This window comes from Neopsephotus bourkii, unplaced genomic scaffold (assembly GCF_033783945.1).
Source record: "Neopsephotus bourkii isolate Nb327-2 ecotype Australia unplaced genomic scaffold, CSIRO-AGI_Nbou_v1 NB_1655, whole genome shotgun sequence".
NCBI lineage: Eukaryota > Metazoa > Chordata > Aves > Psittaciformes > Psittacidae > Neopsephotus > Neopsephotus bourkii.
The window spans coordinates 2,416,154-2,433,349 of NW_026902129.1; the positions used below are offsets into that span (position 1 = coordinate 2,416,154).

Sequence of the window (17,196 nt, forward strand, 5' to 3'; positions counted from 1 at the left end):
TCCATTGTGTATATATGTAATAGACAGGACTTGGGAAGCAGGGAAGTACGGGACTGTTATGGAATACCAGAAGGAACTTCTTAGTATGTTTCTTTCACTGATGACTGGTTGGCAGATCAAAAAAAAAACCCTCTAATATAAAGTCAGCATATAAATTAGGAATGGAAAGAGCTACTATTAGATCATCTTTTCCATTCTCCTGTCACTGTGGAATTGTTCCCTACAGTGTGTTCTTGAGTGTTTTGTCCAGTCTTCTCTGAAATAACTTCAGCAACAGGGTTTCCATTGCTTCTCCTTGGAATCCTACCCCACACTAGTAGATTGCATTAATAAGAAATGTTACTCTAAAGCATAAATTTTCCTGCTCTCAGTTTCATATCATTAATTCCACTTATACTCCCTCCTCTAGTCCTAATCAATTCCTTTGCCTCCTAAGTGTTTATATCCTCCTAAGACTTATGGGGAATTATCATATCCCAATTAGATATTTAGCCAAGATATGTGCAAAGCCCATTCCCTTCATTTTCCTTCAGCCCACATCTAAGCCTTGGGTAATTTTTTCCCCTCTCTGAAGTCCCTTCAGTTTGTCATTGAGTTGCCCTTAATTTAAGTTGAAGCCAGTTCTGCTGGAGATGCAGTGATTCGGTTTCCAGAGCACCAGCAATTCCCAACTCACCACAAAGTCATATGGAGAAGAGTGGCCACGGAGACCACTCAGGAAGAAGAAAATAGAGGAGAGTGGCAGTTTTCTGGGAAAAAAAGCAGCATAAAATGCCAGCAAAACAGCATAAGCAGTGGCCTCAGGGGGAAGAAGAGCCAGAGCAAACCCTTGCAGGAGTGCTGGGAGCTGCACATGTGGGGTATGGCAGCACCCTGGCTAACAGACCCAAGTGCTGTTGGTGGGCAGAAATGCACCCCCCAGATCACTCTGCACCCACCCCACATCAGTTGTGCCCGTCACCTCTTTGCTGGCATTGCCAACCATTTCTCAGTGTCCCACACCATGATCTCATGAGCGGCAGCAACCTTGGGAGAGCATGTGCTTCACAGATGGACAAAGCCCACTCTGTGTAGAGGATTTTTTTTCCTTGTGGCTATAAAATTAAGGAGTGGGAGAGAAACCTGGGCTGTATCATGGTGTCCTGGTGGTCCAAACTGTCCAAAACGTTGTCATTTTACCCCAAAAGGCAAGCAGGCCTGGGGTCGATCCAGCATGGATTACAACATAATCCAGTTCACAGGGAGGGGTATTTTTGAAAGAGGATTATATTATTTAGGTGTTTTTTTTTATTCTGGCTGGCTGCCAAAAAATAAATAAATGCTGTAAGTATAATGTAATGTTTTTAGAGGGCATGGTGATGGAAAGAGAAAGCTCATTTCCATATCCATGTTAGACAGGAGGACGGGGCAATGTGCTTTCTGCTCCGGTGTGCAAAGGATATGTATCTCAGGATGTGTAAGGTATTTCACAGTGGAATTTCAAAACCACTATCAATCTGAAGAAATCAGTGCTTCATTTCTAATCAGAACAATATAGTATGGGTGTTTGGTCTGCATTTTAGCATCAAAAAACCTCTGCCTGAACCTTTAGTGACCTTCGGAGAGTTTTGCATAATTAGCTTGATTAAAGACACAGCGCAATTTTAGCACCAGGGACCAAAACCCACAAATTACTGCGGATCACATGTTTTGCAAAATAATACCATTCATGTGATTATTTGTTTTGCTCTAATCATTTTTGAAATATTACTCCATTGCTTCAGCTTGAATTGCTGGTTGTAACAGATAGCCAGTTCCCAAATAAAATGTGAGTCTCTACAAAAATGTTTCCATGGCATGACAAACTGTTATTGGATTTCTCTAATGCCATAGAGCTGAGTTTGATGTTTGTGTTAGAGATAGGACTGAAAAAGGCCTGCAGTACAAAGACTTTTCAGGTGCGTATGCTGTCGTTTCACTGGGCATTCCTCAGACTTTGCTTTTACCGTTTTGATTTCTGTGTGTTAACCTCAAATTTTCAGTGTGGCAAATCCAATAAAAACCAGACCCAGAATGCATGGTAAAACATAGGTAGACTTTCACATCCAGGGAGCATCAGGTCATCTTACAGAGAGCAATCTGGGAACTGCTTTTGTCAAGGAATCCAGAAGATATATTCCTTTGTCACAGAGGGAAGTTCTGCCCTAATGCACCTTGGACCATGCAGGGTAGAAATTGAGTACACGATGCACCCCCAAAGCATTGCCAGAATGGAGATACCTTTGACAAGGCAACCCACCAACCTCCTGCCTGCTAAAATGGATACTGCTTAGTTGTTTTCTCTCTGCTCACACAAGAGGTAGTAATTTCCCACTGCCCGAGGGTGGTGGAAAGAAAAATGCTCAGAATGTCCCAAGCATCCCAGGCCCAGACGGAGAGCTCTTTTATAGGATCCTCATCCCCTGCCAAACACCATTTTTCCTCACCGCTTTGGTGCAGAGTGGCTGTGGATCCCTGCCGATGTGCTTGCCTGTTAGAAAACAGGTTTCCTGACACACTCGCTGTCCCTCAAACAATGAAAGAAAGGAATCAGGCAAGTGCAGTTGGGTCCACACAATCTGTATTCACAAGCCTATATAGCTGCATAAGGCCAAGCTTACATCCTGCTCCAGTCTGACCTCCAGTAGCTTCCAAACTGAAGAAAATGAAGCTACATTACAGATCTTGAGAGTTATTTCAAGTAACCCTGCCCTCATCCACACTGTACCTACAGCCCTCACAGTCCGCTGGCCTGCTGCACAGATTTATGCAACCCTCTGCTGTTAGCACACCCTCATTGCTGCAAAAGATCTCAGCTCGAGACCTTCATGTGTTAAAAGAAATTAAGGAAGTTGCAAAATCTGTTGGTACAATAATAACAGTGGGTGTTCTTACAGAAACCAGTATAAGCTGGTTGAGTGGCACATCTGGGATGGTTTTAAGAAGAAACTTGATTAATACCACAGATGACTGCTATTTAAAGCCATCCGTTTTGATGCGTAGTTTGGGGGAGGTTCAGCTTACCCCTAAGGAAAAAGCAGGAGTTAATACAGACAGTAAGTGTCCATGCTCCGCTGGATGGTATTGATCACTGACAATTTTATTTGATATTTTAAAAATGGGGAACTTGATGAGAATAAATATGAGAAAATTCCAATTACGCAAAAAGTGCAAGGAAAACAGTAGCAAACCTCTCTCCTCTGTAGATCAGAAATTTAACCTGATGGTTAGGTGATTTGAAAAGTAAAGTGAATGAGAAATAAAAGGTCATTTATGATGTTTAAGTTCCCTTCCAGCCCAAACTGTTTTATGATTCTATGTGTGGTTAAAGAAGAGTCTGCTGGCAGCTCACTCTGCAAGACAAACAAGCAAACCACTTAAAGAAGGTGAGGTTTAAATGAGAAACGAACTGACCCATGACAGTAGATAAAGGTAGGAGAGGATATGAGGATAAGTCCACAATGATAAATGGTGCTTGTTGGGTACCACGTATGACAGTTGAGTGCTAGTGAAAGATGATATTGGAGCAGATAAATACATTGGTGTGTTGGTCCTTTCTTGTTCGAAGATTCCTGTTTCCAATATTAGTTGCAGTGATGTACGGTATGATCAGGGTTGAAGCCTCTCAGGTTGGAGAAACTTGGAAGAAACTCATATTCAGTAAAGTAATGGCATACCAGAGTGCTCATCCAAGGGAAGTGAAGTGTGAAATAATAGATGGGACACTGACAAAGATATACTTTCTAAGTAATTAGATATAGTTGTTATTAACCAGCACTAGAAGGTCCACACGGTGACTATCTGTAATAGATCAGAGGAAGAAGCTTGAAAGCTTTTACTTCAAAGGAGTAAGCCTCACATGAATCCTCAGGAGTTAGCAATGGAGTGAAGGACCATGTTTGCAGTGTGCAGTTTAAAAAGGGCCAAGGCCACACAGACTCCACTACGGAAATTCAGCTCTGCTCTTTGCCAGAGATGTATCTTGTGTTCAGAACTAGGTGAGGGTGGGTGCGAATCCTCCATAATGCACTGGAACCTTTAAACGGCCCTGGGCAAAATCTGTGCCTGCAGGTCAGGGGGGAGTTTCTTCTCTTGGTATAAAAGACTTAAGGTCAATGCAGTTTTGGGGATGAATAGATTTTAGGCAGCATTCCCTTCAGCATACGGACTAGTTGCAGCACCATATGGAAGGTGATGATATTATAGCAATAAATGTAATGGATCTGATTGTGATCTGGCTTGCACCAGTTCTAGGCAGATGCAACTCCTTCAGCTTTAATGGACTTACCACAGCTTCACACCAAATGAAGTGAAATGAGTTTTGGGTATAATACATCTACATTAAGCAATGAAAGACTTGTAATTTGTGTGATATATTTTTTATTTAATTTCACTTTTCTCTCTTTTTTCTTTTTATTCCTTAACTAAAGTGCTAGCATGTTGCGTAGGGAGACATTTTTTATTCTCATTAGCAGTAGGCATCCTGTTTGTTATAAGCTGTGTGTGGGTTCCTGTGCAAGACAAAGGCATGGCACTGCTCTGGCTGGGGAGCTTTGTGCCAGCTCTTCACTGAGGAACTTCACAGCAGTTTTGGACACATTTTTCTTCATTGGGAGTGGAGGGAAGAAAACAGAGCATGTGTGCACAGCAAAGGCAGACTTTCCAAACCTGGTTAATCTCACCATACCCTTGCTGTGCAAACTCCGGCTGCTGTAAATGAAATGGAGCCATGGGAAGTAAAAGCACAAAGAATAGAAGAAAGGAGACAAAGGAGAGAAGCAGTGGAGAAGATTGGGGAGGTAACAAGCCAGGGAGAGAGAAGCACCAAGCAGCAGACAGGTTGTAATGGCAGCACTGTTCTTGGAAAAGAATAAAGCAGAGGGAAATACTTCTTTGCAGATAAAAAAAAGACTTAGAGTTTTGGAACTGTGCTGCCTTTCCTTTGTGTCAGAAATTGCTTCCTGACAATCCATTTCCCACCGCTAGTCATCAGCTTCTGCTGAGAATGGGTGTCTGCAGTCAGTGGGAGAATCCTTAGAAGAGCTCCCAGCTTGGTTTAATACATATATGCAATTACCCTTCACCTCCTGATCAGCACTCAGCTCTTCCTGTAGCTGCGTAAATTGATTCTGAGCAGCAGGTCCCTTCCCCCCAGAGATCAACCCTGCATTTGGAAGGACGTGAAGGACAATGAGGGAAGGTGAACAGGGTAGAGAAAATGGGAAGCAGCATAGAAATCCAGGGCTGAAGAAAACAGCAAGAAACTCATTCCATGGCCCTCCTCCTCTTCTAGCCTCCTGCTTGGCTGTGGCTGGAGCACATCTGATGTGTAGGCAGTACTCAGAGCCCGGGAATTTGTATGGCCCTGACATTCACAGGAATATGCCTTCTACAGCTATTAGAGATGCTTTTGACTTGTCAACATGGGAAACAGCCTGGTTAAGCCCAGGCCTGGGAGGCAGTTGCAGAAGAGGGAAATTATCTTTGGAGTTGTCTGTATTGGCCAATGTGAATTTGAAAAGGACAGTTTGCTCTCATTTTGCTTATTTTTGGCCCCAGCTAAATAAAGAAATATGTTGTAAATATTAGAGGTATCCACTTTCAGCTTTGAAGGATTAAAAAGATTGATGATCTGGATAAAAAAAAAATAATCGGTATTTCATTTTCCTGTTGGCTACTTTGATGAAACATGAATAAAAACTGCCTTTTAAATGTTGTCCTTTGTGCAGAAAGACATTCCTGATTCTTTCAGCTCATCTGCAGCCTTTGCATTTGCTAGCTGGCTGTCAAATAGAAGTCAGTAGGATGATGCTCTGCAACAGCGTGGCGCAGGGGATGCCTGAGGATGATAGCACATGATACCCACCTACCTCCACAACAGCTCTCCGTTCCATGATAGTGGTACAGAGCAAGAGTAGCTCCACTGAACTACACTAGTGTTAAGACCAAGGCTTCAGCTGCACAAATGAGAAGTTTGAGGAGAGACGTGATGTGACCGCAGGCAGTGGAGCAAGATGCACTATGAGAGCAACTGCTCCACCACTCTGGCTCTTCCCTCCATGCACAGTCACTCTGCCAGACTCTGGCCAGCCAGAGGAAATGGCCCTGCGTCATTTCTCTTTCATGAGTATCTGCTGGACCACATGATGTGTCAGAAAAGGCAGAAAAAGAGAAACTCGTTGACAGTGCATCAAAAGGGGAAAATGGTTGTTGAACCAGTGAAGTGGAACTGTAGCACAAGGCACATCATGTGAGTGCATTAGCCATACTTGCAGTCATTTTGGTTCCCAAAGCAGCTGTGCAATGCCAGGGGCCAGGGCACACACCTCTGTGGAGCTGCAGAAGGGGAAATACAACATTTGTTCTGCTTTTAGCTACAGCTGATGTCAATAGAGTCACAATCAACACATGTGAAAGGAAAAGCTTTTTCGGTTTGGTTTTTGAATGTTCTAATCTCTTCCGTAGCTCTTTCACCAATAACCTGCCTTTGAATGTAGCATTATGCTTACCCCAGAGCAATCCTTAATAATGTAATTTTTTCTAATATGTCAAATGTTGCTAGAAATCTGCTCCCCAGTAAGGACAAGCTGTGTGGAAGGTTTCAGCTCGTGGAGTTCAGCTGGTTTTAATTACCCACACAGATAAGTGTAGCCATTTATTTTCTTTGAACTGGAAAAGGTTGCTTTTCTATTTTTAACCCTTAAAGATGGCCGAGTAATTCAAACAAAATTCCTCACTCCAGAAATAACCTGTGAGGAAATAACCCAGTTTCTCATGAGACAGGCTTTAACTCATATACACCTACTTAGTTCAGTTTGATTATATTAAGGTCAGGTTTTCATACCTCAGTAATAGCCATAATATGAGACTCATCCAGCAGGGCATTGAGCAACATGGCATGCGTTTGTCTTTTAAGATCACAGCAATGCTCGCACAGAGAGACACTAGTTAGCAGAATTCCTCACTGAGTAAGATGCTACTCGACATGTATAAGGGTGACAAGATCTGGTCCAAAACAAACATGTATGACCAATTTTCCGAAAGAGCTCAGCATGTTGCTATTAATGTCACAATGGGGAGAGACTGCGTGCTAAGCACTTACAAAAATCTGGCCCTTGTTTGGATGTGAATGGGGGCTTGAGCTCTTTAGAAAATGTGGCTGCAATTGCGGGTGCTGAGTACTTAGGAAGCAGTGGTGGTCCTGAACCATGGCTGCCATTACTCTCTGATTTACACCCTTGTCAGCTATTGATTTTCAGCAGTTGCACCCTTCTGGAATTGGAGCAGCACAGTCAGGCTGCCATCATTGATAAATTGGGTCACATATAGATAACTTTATTTTATTTTATTTTAATTTTCTTTTTAAGAAAATGTTTTTGAAATATTACCCTGTTTCCTGAGTCCAGGCTGCTCCTGACCGCCTGCCAGCTCCCAGATTAAATGTAAGTCATTACGGAATGTTTTCCTCACATGGGAAAGACTGGAGTGGCTCGGTGTTAGTTTTGCCCTCCAACATTAATTCTAATTACCTCAAAATGCAAACATGTTTGAGTTTCCAGCAGATGACATTATTTTCTCTTTGACATCAGACATCAAAGAAAGAAAAATAAACATGGGACAGTTACAGCATTAGGCCTCTAGTCATTTTTCAGAAGGTTTTTCATGTTCTGTTCCAGACTGGTTCTTCTTTAAGGCTTGTCTCGGATATTAGGGAGGGGAAAGGTTTACAGACTCAGAGACTGATGAAGTCTTTTCCCTTCCAGCTCTCTTTAAATAAGAGGGGGGTGAGGGAGAGGAACAGTCTGGTTTAGATCAGGGATGGAGTCTTGGTTTTTAGAGACACACAGACACCCCAATACTTGGGTTATTTTCTTGAAATTATTTTAGCTTTTCTTGTGGATGTTCATGTCTGATACTGCTGCATTTAAAACTTATAATAGTTCAAAGAGAACAGAAGTTTGACAAATGTAGAATACTTTGCCTGTGCATAGCAAACACAAGAACCTCAGAATTCTGCAGATATTTAGTACTTTTGAGACATCATTGTTCAGTCAGGTGTCACTGCTGATGAAAAATGATTTTGCCAGATATTCCCTCTGCAGAGCACTGACCTTGTAGATGTTGCAAGTCCATGGACCAAGCAGGAGAGCTGCCTCTCCTTCTACTTGTCAGGGTTTGGGATGTACTAGCCCATGGCTTTTGTGAAGCCATTTCACTGGCGACTCCAAGTCAACATTCATGTGTCCTCGCATCCTCTTGCCTGCATGCAGGCAAGTGGCCTGCGCCCACTTCTTCCCAGTTTTGTCCATGTTCCTGCAGTGACCCTGGAGTTCATGCTGGAGTTTTTCTCCACATCTGAAAAATGGAATTAATGCCATTGCTCATTCTGACTGAGACGATGGAGACAAGTAAAGGCCTTATGGCTAGAGACCCTGATTATAGAAAAGTCTATATAAGAAATCAAATCATGGGAAAATTATAAAAGTCTCTTCCCAGGGACCGGGATAGCGAGGTTATTGCAGGGCATGGCTGAGATGCACTGTGCTGGCAGAGCTGTGCAGGGAAGCTTGGACAACACGTCTGTGCTACTTGCTCCTCACTTTCTTGGGCACTAAAACTGACTCCTGAGTTTTAAAAAAAGGTCAGCTTGTGTTGGACACAGCAGCAGGAGCTGGTGCTGCGCAGTGCCCCTGTTCAGCGTGCTCCTTTCTTCTCCGGATGGAAAAATAGCTCCTTCCAATGCACAGGGCAAGGAGAACTTTTTTATAAGGCACACACGCATTTTAAAAGTGTATAAACAGATTCATTTTCAGTTAATAAATAACAATAAATAAATAAATGAGCACTGTGCTCTGCAGTTGTTGCCTGCGGTGTGAGCTCAAGCGTTTTGAAGTGTTCTCATTGGGAGCACCACAAATGTTTGTAATAAAGCTGACTGGCAAAATCTTGGGCTGGAGCCTCTGGGCTGCTCAGCCAGCTTCACACCCATCCTCCTGACCCATTTTCCCTTGATGCATGCCCAGGGCAGGCAGCAGATCCCCAGGGGCCCTACGAGGGCTGTTGTTTCGGGTGGCTGGAATGGTGGGTATCAGCCAGCCCACCTCAGGCTGCCCGTTCATCCTCACACTGGGGCAGCTGAGGACGGTAGAAAGATGCAGTAAAATCATTTTTGCATCTCTCCTCTGTTCTTGCAGTAGTAGCGTAGAGCCTGATGCTGTCAGACTGAAAGTTTCCCAGGAGATTTTATTTAGTCCCTCTGAGCAATACCTGAAAACTTCACTGGGACAATCCATCTGCCGGGAAGCATTGCAAGAGGGACCATGGATTCCTTCACAAAAGGTAGAGAGGAAATGACTGAGGAAGATGCTTTACCTTTCCAAAATCACCGACAGTGAGTCTGCTCGCAGGAGACAACCTGAAGGGCTCTTTTGAACAAGAGAGCACTGAAAACCTGCCCTACAGAAGTCAGTGTTTCCATTTGGGCACTCAGAAATGAATGTGCTTAAAATTGAGCTTTGCATGGAAATCTGAACCAGCCTGAATGCTAATATTGGCAACAGCTCTGCATGTTAGTAGAGCAAACCAGCCTTCTTTGGGCAGTGCATCGTTTGGGGATATGTTTTAAAATTAGATAACACAAATATTCGTACAAATGGATTTGATTACTGTCTGTCTGTAGAAGACCAGGTTCCTGTAAGGGAATGGACAGCTGCCTGAGGAGAAATGGTGGTGGAGTATGTGAGTATCCTTTTTCGCACACATCAGTGCATATTTGGTATATGAGGTGGTGCTTACAGTTTTCCTTTCCCTGTTCAGGCAGACAGTTTTTAAAATGTGGCCTGTGGTGTTTCTGTTTCTTTGATGTTTTCAAATGAGATCTAGTTATTTTAACATGTCCATTATATCTAATTCTCTGTTAAGGCCATCTCAAGGCTTCAGAGGAAATATGGATCAGGTTTTGTTTTGTCCAACCTATTTCATTCATCTCTAATTTAAAAGGGAGCTGTATCCTCTGGTAAAATGGCATTCACAACTTCGTGTTTATGATGTGAGAGATCCTCTTGCTTCAGATATGTACAGTCCTTCCTCTCCAGTTAGCATAGAGTCTGCTAGCTGCTAGAAACAATATGCCAATGAAGTGTGGGTGAATTGTTCTTGTCTCTTCTGGATGCTGAGTGATGGATAATAGTTAGAGTTACATACACGCATTTAGAGTCATTCTGGTGCTTCACCCAAGATCATAAAATGAGACCAGTGACACTAGAACAGGATTGTATCTTCAGTGAAGTCTGAACCAGGCACTGCTGGGAGTACACCAGTGGGAACAAGCCTTACCCAAATCAGTTTGTGTTCAAGTTTGTGTTGCTATAACTGAGCTTCATGTTTTGCAGGATGTAAGACAATGGTGTACAGCACAGGCTTGCTCCTAAGAGGTACCAGGCACCCCCAGCTCTTTGCTGGGATCATTGCATGTATAGACATTGCTCAATCGTTCTTTAAGTCAAGTCCTTGCTAAATTGTATCCGTAGCAACAAATTAAATGTACAAGGCTGTACAAAATGACATGCAAGTGTGATAACTAGCAATGTGCCCATTAATATTGCGTGACTTGGTGGAAGAGAGGTTTTTCTAGTACAACTTCAGAAGTGCTTAGGACAACAAGATATTCTCTGTGGGGGCCGTCTACTTTCCACGTGGAAAATGCATGATGGGGTTTTGGGTAGAATTGGATATATTTTGCTGCTTTGAATTACTGTCTGGATGAGTCAAGCTATTTTTCGTCATGTCTGATCTCTGCGGTGCTGGCGAATGGTTGTTTCTGGGTGGACGGTACATTAAAGTTCCCGTTAGCAGTGAGGTTCTCCTCAGCTGCAGATAATCGTCTGTTAGAATGAAAATAAGTATTTTTAAGCTAATTCCTCTGTTATCAGTACCTGTTTGGCAGTTTCACTCTTTGTGGAGCATATGTCTGGATGGGAGTCAGAGCTTGTTTTGGAAGAGATGGCCTATTGCCATACCCCCTTGCTGTTTCTTTTAAAGCTGGCTGTAGTGAATCTTTCAGCTTTGTGGAGGGTTTTTTTTCTCTCTCTTGTTTCATGCCTACCAGTGGTGCTTTATACATTCACTAAGAATGTCTAGAAATAAAGATAAGGAATTGGGGAAACTGTAAATACCCTTATCTCTGTTGCTGGTGTAGGTAGAATGGGTACCCTGGAGAAAAATACTGTTTTGTATGAGGTAACAGCTGCCGTTGCTGTAGGTACTGAGTGAGGCTGTGCTGCAGTCATTAATCTTGTACTCCTGTAACCTTTCACTAATGAGAAATAAAAGCAAGAACATCACTGGTCAGGGATTAGAAATGGAGACTGTGCCATTCAGGAGGGAAGATCCAGATCCACTACTGATAGTAGCTGAGCTTGGTCTTGTGAGCTAATGCTGCTTAACTAGTAGTATCTCTTGCAGAGAAACAGTGTCTAGGTGTTTCAGTAGTTGGTGTGTTTTGGACAGGAGGTGACCTTCACATGCATGTTCATATTAACCTGGGGGACAGGGGAGAGTGTACTGTACAAAATAACCATCCCTTGCTGAATCTACCAGCAGTCAGAACCTGATCTCAACTGCATGAATGCCAGTAGAGAGCTCCCATCACAAGCTGGTTTATTACCCTGTCCATTATCACAGTGCAGGTCGTACACCAAGGAATGACTGCAATGGAAAAAAATATTATTATTTAGATATTTTCAAACACGATGTTTTATACTTGCTTGAAAGTTTAAGATCTACTGGAAAGAAAAACATACCTTCAAGCCCAAATGACAAGAGACACATGAACAATGTGCTCTGTACTACCAATGTTCAGATAACAGTCACTTGCTCATATCTGCCAGAGATTAAGCTGGCAAGACAACTACATGAACACCTAAAGAAGGCCTTGGTAGCATGTTCAGTTCAAGATATTAGCTCTTTGGGAAGCGCCATGTAAGAAAGACAACAGGCAGTTTGGATCCTTGAGGTCCCTTCCAACCCCAAGTTTTCTATTATTCTATGACTCTATGTGCAGCTGCTTGGTGACCCAAACATGCTAGTTTATCTTCCAACTTCCTCCATTATGGCCAAGAGGAAAGCAGCATGGTTAGCAGTCGTGGCAGCTGCTTGCATATTTAAACCTTTAAATTGGCATTTGGTGCGGCCAAGGTTTGTTAAACTGGATAAATTAAAGCGTCTACAGCTATGCTGTTAGGGGTGTCTAATTCTTTGATTTCAAATGCTTGTGAAAAACAGAGTCTACTTCCACACTGTGGCACCAAAGCCATCTAGTTTTCAAATGTGATGAGCACTAAATAGCCCAGGTGAAACTGAGACCTCTCCTTCAGGCTGTTTATGTAAAATATCAACAGAAAGCTTCCTTGGTACATGTAAGGTTCCTTATGTTTGTAACTCTAGTCCTTCTCATAGCCTTTATTCCCACACACATATTCCACATGTTTTTCAGTACAAAGTGAATGCATGGACTTGATGATCTGAAATGTCTTTTCTAACCCAGTCGATTCTATGATTCTACCTGGTTATTGGGAGAGGGGGCAGCATTCACGGCAAAGGCATGTTATAATGAGAAGTTCAAGGAATCCACTGTGATTTAACAGCTGGTTCAATGAAACCAGCTGAAACTGCCTTCAATACCATCCTGGACCAGATTTTTCAGAAGAATTCAGCAGCTTGGTAGCTAAGCCCTTTTGCAAAACATCTTGCCACTTATTGTCACAATAGAAGCTGCTGGATGCTGACCACTTCAGAGAGGCTGGACCAAACGCAAGATGCCAAGCACTTGAAACTCTGGCATTGAGCTCTGTGGAGAATTTGATCCATTATGTGCTGCTCCACTTCAAAGTGGGTAGCAGCTTGTGACAACCGTACAGCATCACAGCAAATGTCACTTTTTGTGCAAACATTTAACCAACAGAAAGCAGCTTTTTAGTGTGATAGTAAATTTCACCCAAATTTCAGCTTTGATTTTTTTTTCAAATTTTTGTTAGGATTTTCACTGAATGGAAAAGACATACTGAGTTTGGGCCTTTCTGATGAAAATATTTACAAACTTTGACAGGGTAGCTTGGGGTGCGGGAATGGCAGAGGAAAGTGTTTCCTCACCAAGTCCTGTTTACTGTTTTTCGATAAAACAAAAAGAACATTATTAGGACAAGTTTAAAACCAGAAAGAGAGACATATCCTATTTTTCTGAGATTTTCTGTTGTTTTCTACACAGATTCATTAACTTTGGGATAAAACAGTAGACATGCACCTTCTCAAAGGAGAGAGGAAGAGAGTTTAGCAAAGGCTAAGAGCTGCAGTTCAACTCTGCAGTCTGGGTTCAGACCCATCTCCAGCTTTCAGTATAATCATTCTTTGGATACTCTTTTTTTCTAAATGAAAACCAGGAATTATACAGCTGTTGAGATAAGAATAATTAGGAACAATGCATTTCCTTTTAAAGCTCCTCAAAGGATAACCTTTAATAAGATGAATTGAGCGTCTCATTCAGGCCACACACAAATGATGGCTCATATTTAGCAACAACATTTTTGGGGGCAAAGATAAGCTAATTTTGCTCAAGAACAGAGGGTGGTCTTTAAGCCTTGCATTTGTCAAAGAAACAAGCACTTTTTTATCTATTGAGTATAATCTTCCACAGCTCAAGAGGAATAATGTAGGAGGAGAGAAATTCAGGCACTGTATTTATGTTGGAGCAGAGGCCTGAGCATTTGAACAGAGCATAAAGTTAAAAAGACAAAGGGCTATATTGTGGAAACCTCACTTGCACTTAGACGCACGTGTGCTGATGCTCTTCCTTCTGTAGGTACTCAGCCTTGCAAATAAGTGCTGGGTGATCTGTGATCTGGGTGCCACAGAGCTCATCTGGATTCATAAGGAAACAGAAAATCAGTTTCTTACAGCTGACATTTCTGTTGCTTTTCTTTATTCCCTTTTCTTTCTATGTGGATCTGCATCTGCTGATCTGCACGGAGCATCTAACATCTCCACAGTGGAACTGAGCCTGCAGGATGCTGGGTGATCCCTGTGGTCTTGTGCTATCCCCAGACCTGCTGGGATCTGTGTCCTGTGGGTGCTTAGCACTGGATCCGGAAAGGCACAGTCAGACAAGGGAGCAGGACCTACTCCTAGTACGTGGCCCCTCTTTTTCTGAACACCCGCTAAGTGAATGGCTTAGTTTGCTCTCATGCACACTAACTAGTGGGAATCCATAGAAAAGCAGCGAGACTGCTCCTCAGCAGCCTTTGTGCAGGGTGATGGAGGGCAGAGCACAATCCAGTGCCGGTTCTCCATGCTCATGAAGCCGGCCCCATTTGGAAGAGTTCATGGGGGAAAGCCTTAATATGGAGAAGAGGCAAGACATAGTGCAAAACATGCCATTGACAGGTTCTCCTCCTCCCCTCAAGATGTTTCACCTGAAAAAAGAGAAGTACCAGCTGGAGTTATAAATGATTCCAGCTCCTAATTGCCAAATGCTTCCCCTCTCCCCTTTGTATCTGTTACAGATGCATCATCCACATATGAACGTTTCCTGGAATTTGGTTCCAGAGATTGGAGCCTGTGAAGTTTTGGGGCCAGACTTACTCAAATGGAACTCCCAGGGAGCAGAAATTGCTTCTCTGTTTAAATCAAGAGGCTTATCAGGGAATGCTAAATGATTTTTTTACAGCTGAAAGTCAGAAGATCTGACCAGTCTTCTCCTTGCTATTTGCTGCATAACTTTCAAATTAAAAATAAAAAATAATACCCAAAACCAACAAAAAAACCCACTCTTTCCAGTCCCCCAGGAAGAGACAGCCAAGTCTGTTCCTGTCACCACCCTTCTAATTACTGGAAAGACCCCACTTGGCTGGAGAGATCAATGCAGGATTGTTTTACACCAGCCCAGATATTTTGCTTGCTTAAGCAGAATCTAAAAGAGTAATAGAGTGATCCATTAGCCAATCAAAGAACATTCAATCAAGCAGTGCTCTGCATTTATCCAGCATTTTTTTTTATGAGCAGCAATTAGGCATTCATTGATTACAAGCATTAATTAGGTTTAATCACATGCCTGCAAATGAGGTGTTATGAAAACATGAAAACGAACGCTGTGTTTTAAAACGGGTTTCGGTGGTGAAGAAGGAGATAGGCATCTCATGGGATTCTCAGGATCCCCTCATGCACAAAATCCATAAAGAGAAGGTACTCATCACCCCACAAGAACCAGGCACCGCTGCTCCATTCCAGGCAGGGCTGTCAGACATTAAAGCCTCTGAGTTTGTTTTTTGCTGAATTCCCAACCACTACTCCGTGTTACTCCATTATAATGAAAGAGAGCGCAACAGGGGAGAACAGGCAAGTGAGCCGGAGGCCTGGCAGCGCTGAGATCAGTGGCGCAGCCACCCCAGCCAAGGACCACACACTGAACGGGGAAGTGTCAGGGTCAGGAGTAACTCAAAGCAGTTATAGAGTTTGCCAGGCTCTGTAGGGTTACCTGATGTGATTTTCTTGTCATTTTTAATCCAAGGGTTGGGGTTTTCCCATCTTTTTTTTTTTTTTCCCCTAAGGTAATTCAATTTACACATATGCTTAAATTTATTTAATAGCTTTCAGCTAAAGGCGAGGTCACTGGGTTGTGCCTTAGGCTGAGTAGTTGCTAGCAACTCTACCTGCCTGTGCTTTCTGTACCTACTGGGTTGGTATTTGATGTAAACGTAGCACAAATATAAGACAATATCAAAATACATAAAAGGGTTTTTCTATCCCAAGCCTGGTCCGGCTTTTCATAACCTCAACCTTCTTGTTTTTCACACTCCTCCATTCCACTCTAATTTCCATTGTTTTATCTCACCCAGCTCTTTCTGTCCCTTCCCTCAGCAGGACACACAGAAAAAAAAACAACAGGCAAAGCCTTCATTTTGCAGTGTTGCAAAATTGGGTGGGTTCATAGGAAAACATCAAAAAAAATAAACCCCCAAAAGGAAACTCAATCCTTTCTCCCAGCACCCATGGCTTGATTCCAGGGCTGAGAGAAGATTGCAAGATTGCATTCGCAAGGACTAGCATGAACACCTGGCTGCAGGGCTGCAGGGCTGCCAGATTGCTCCCAGGGAAGAGCATCAATCATGAGTGGAGCCTGGATCCTCCACACATCATGCACACACACAGCTTTATGCACTTGGACAGTGTCATTGGTGTCCCTACGCCTACTCTTCCGCTCATTAGAAGGGCGAGGAGGTGCGGATACCCAATGTAGTTCCATAAATAAAATCAGTAGGCATGTAAACCCAGCAACAGCACAATACAGATCACATTCCTATCCCAGTCTGGCCTTCTCCACCCTCCCTCCATGGATGGGGGTGGAAAGTCAATGATCCATCCAACTGACACTTGCTCAAAGGCATTCAAAATGGTTTGCGCCCAGCATAACTTACGTGCCTTGCTTCTTTTGCATGATGCAGCAATCCTTTCGGCACACAGATGGGAAAGCTCACAACCCTAATGTCACTGCTTGCTGCATATTCCAAAAGGCCTACTTAAAAGAATATTGCTTTGGCCTTGACTTTTTCCTTGCCGGCATAAATGTGGAGGAAGGTTGGGGGTGTACCACCACTGTAGACCAAAACATACGGCCCAGTATGCAGTGGGAAGGCAATCCCTCAACAGGGGTGATAATGATTATGATGGGGTGTATCGTAATTAGGATGCCGGAAACGGAGCCTTTCAGCAGAGAGGGTATTGCATGAGCTTCAGCATTAAAGTGGTTGCAGTATATGACAGTAATTTAAGAGGGAAGGGAAATCTGGGCACCAAATGGTATGGCAAAGGACCCTTTAAAGCCTGTGAGCTGTGATGATGTGCAAATGGCAGAACACAGATGCCGACATCCTTGTAATGCTGCAAGGAGGCCCAAACCAGAATAGGTCCAGATAAACTGCTGACCTCTTACTCCTGGCGGTGGTCCCACCCTGGACTCACGGGTAAGGCGATGGGCAAAGCAGATCACAGAAGACCTTGCCAGTGTTGCTGCTATTGCTCAATGGATGAAATGTTTGGGAAATGCATGCTGTTTCTTGGCATGGTAAGTAGGGTGGCAGCATCTGAGTCTCCGCTTTCTTCTGTCAGTGTTTAATGACTCCACAGGTC

At 43.2% G+C, this 17,196-nt stretch overlaps 1 long non-coding RNA gene across 4 annotated transcripts in view; it reads left to right on the forward strand.

The window, feature by feature from the left end:
- LOC133223842 (uncharacterized) overlaps positions 1-17,196 on the forward strand; it is a 487,088-nt gene that overhangs the window by 248,868 nt on the left and 221,024 nt on the right. Inside the window, exon 4 of one of the 4 annotated variants that reach the window (XR_009728701.1) lies at positions 13,053-13,196. The exons of the other annotated variants lie outside the window; for them this stretch is intronic. This is a non-coding gene — a long non-coding RNA (uncharacterized LOC133223842). Of the gene's footprint in view, positions 1-13,052; positions 13,197-17,196 lie in introns of those variants that run through there. 4 annotated transcript variants of the gene reach the window in all.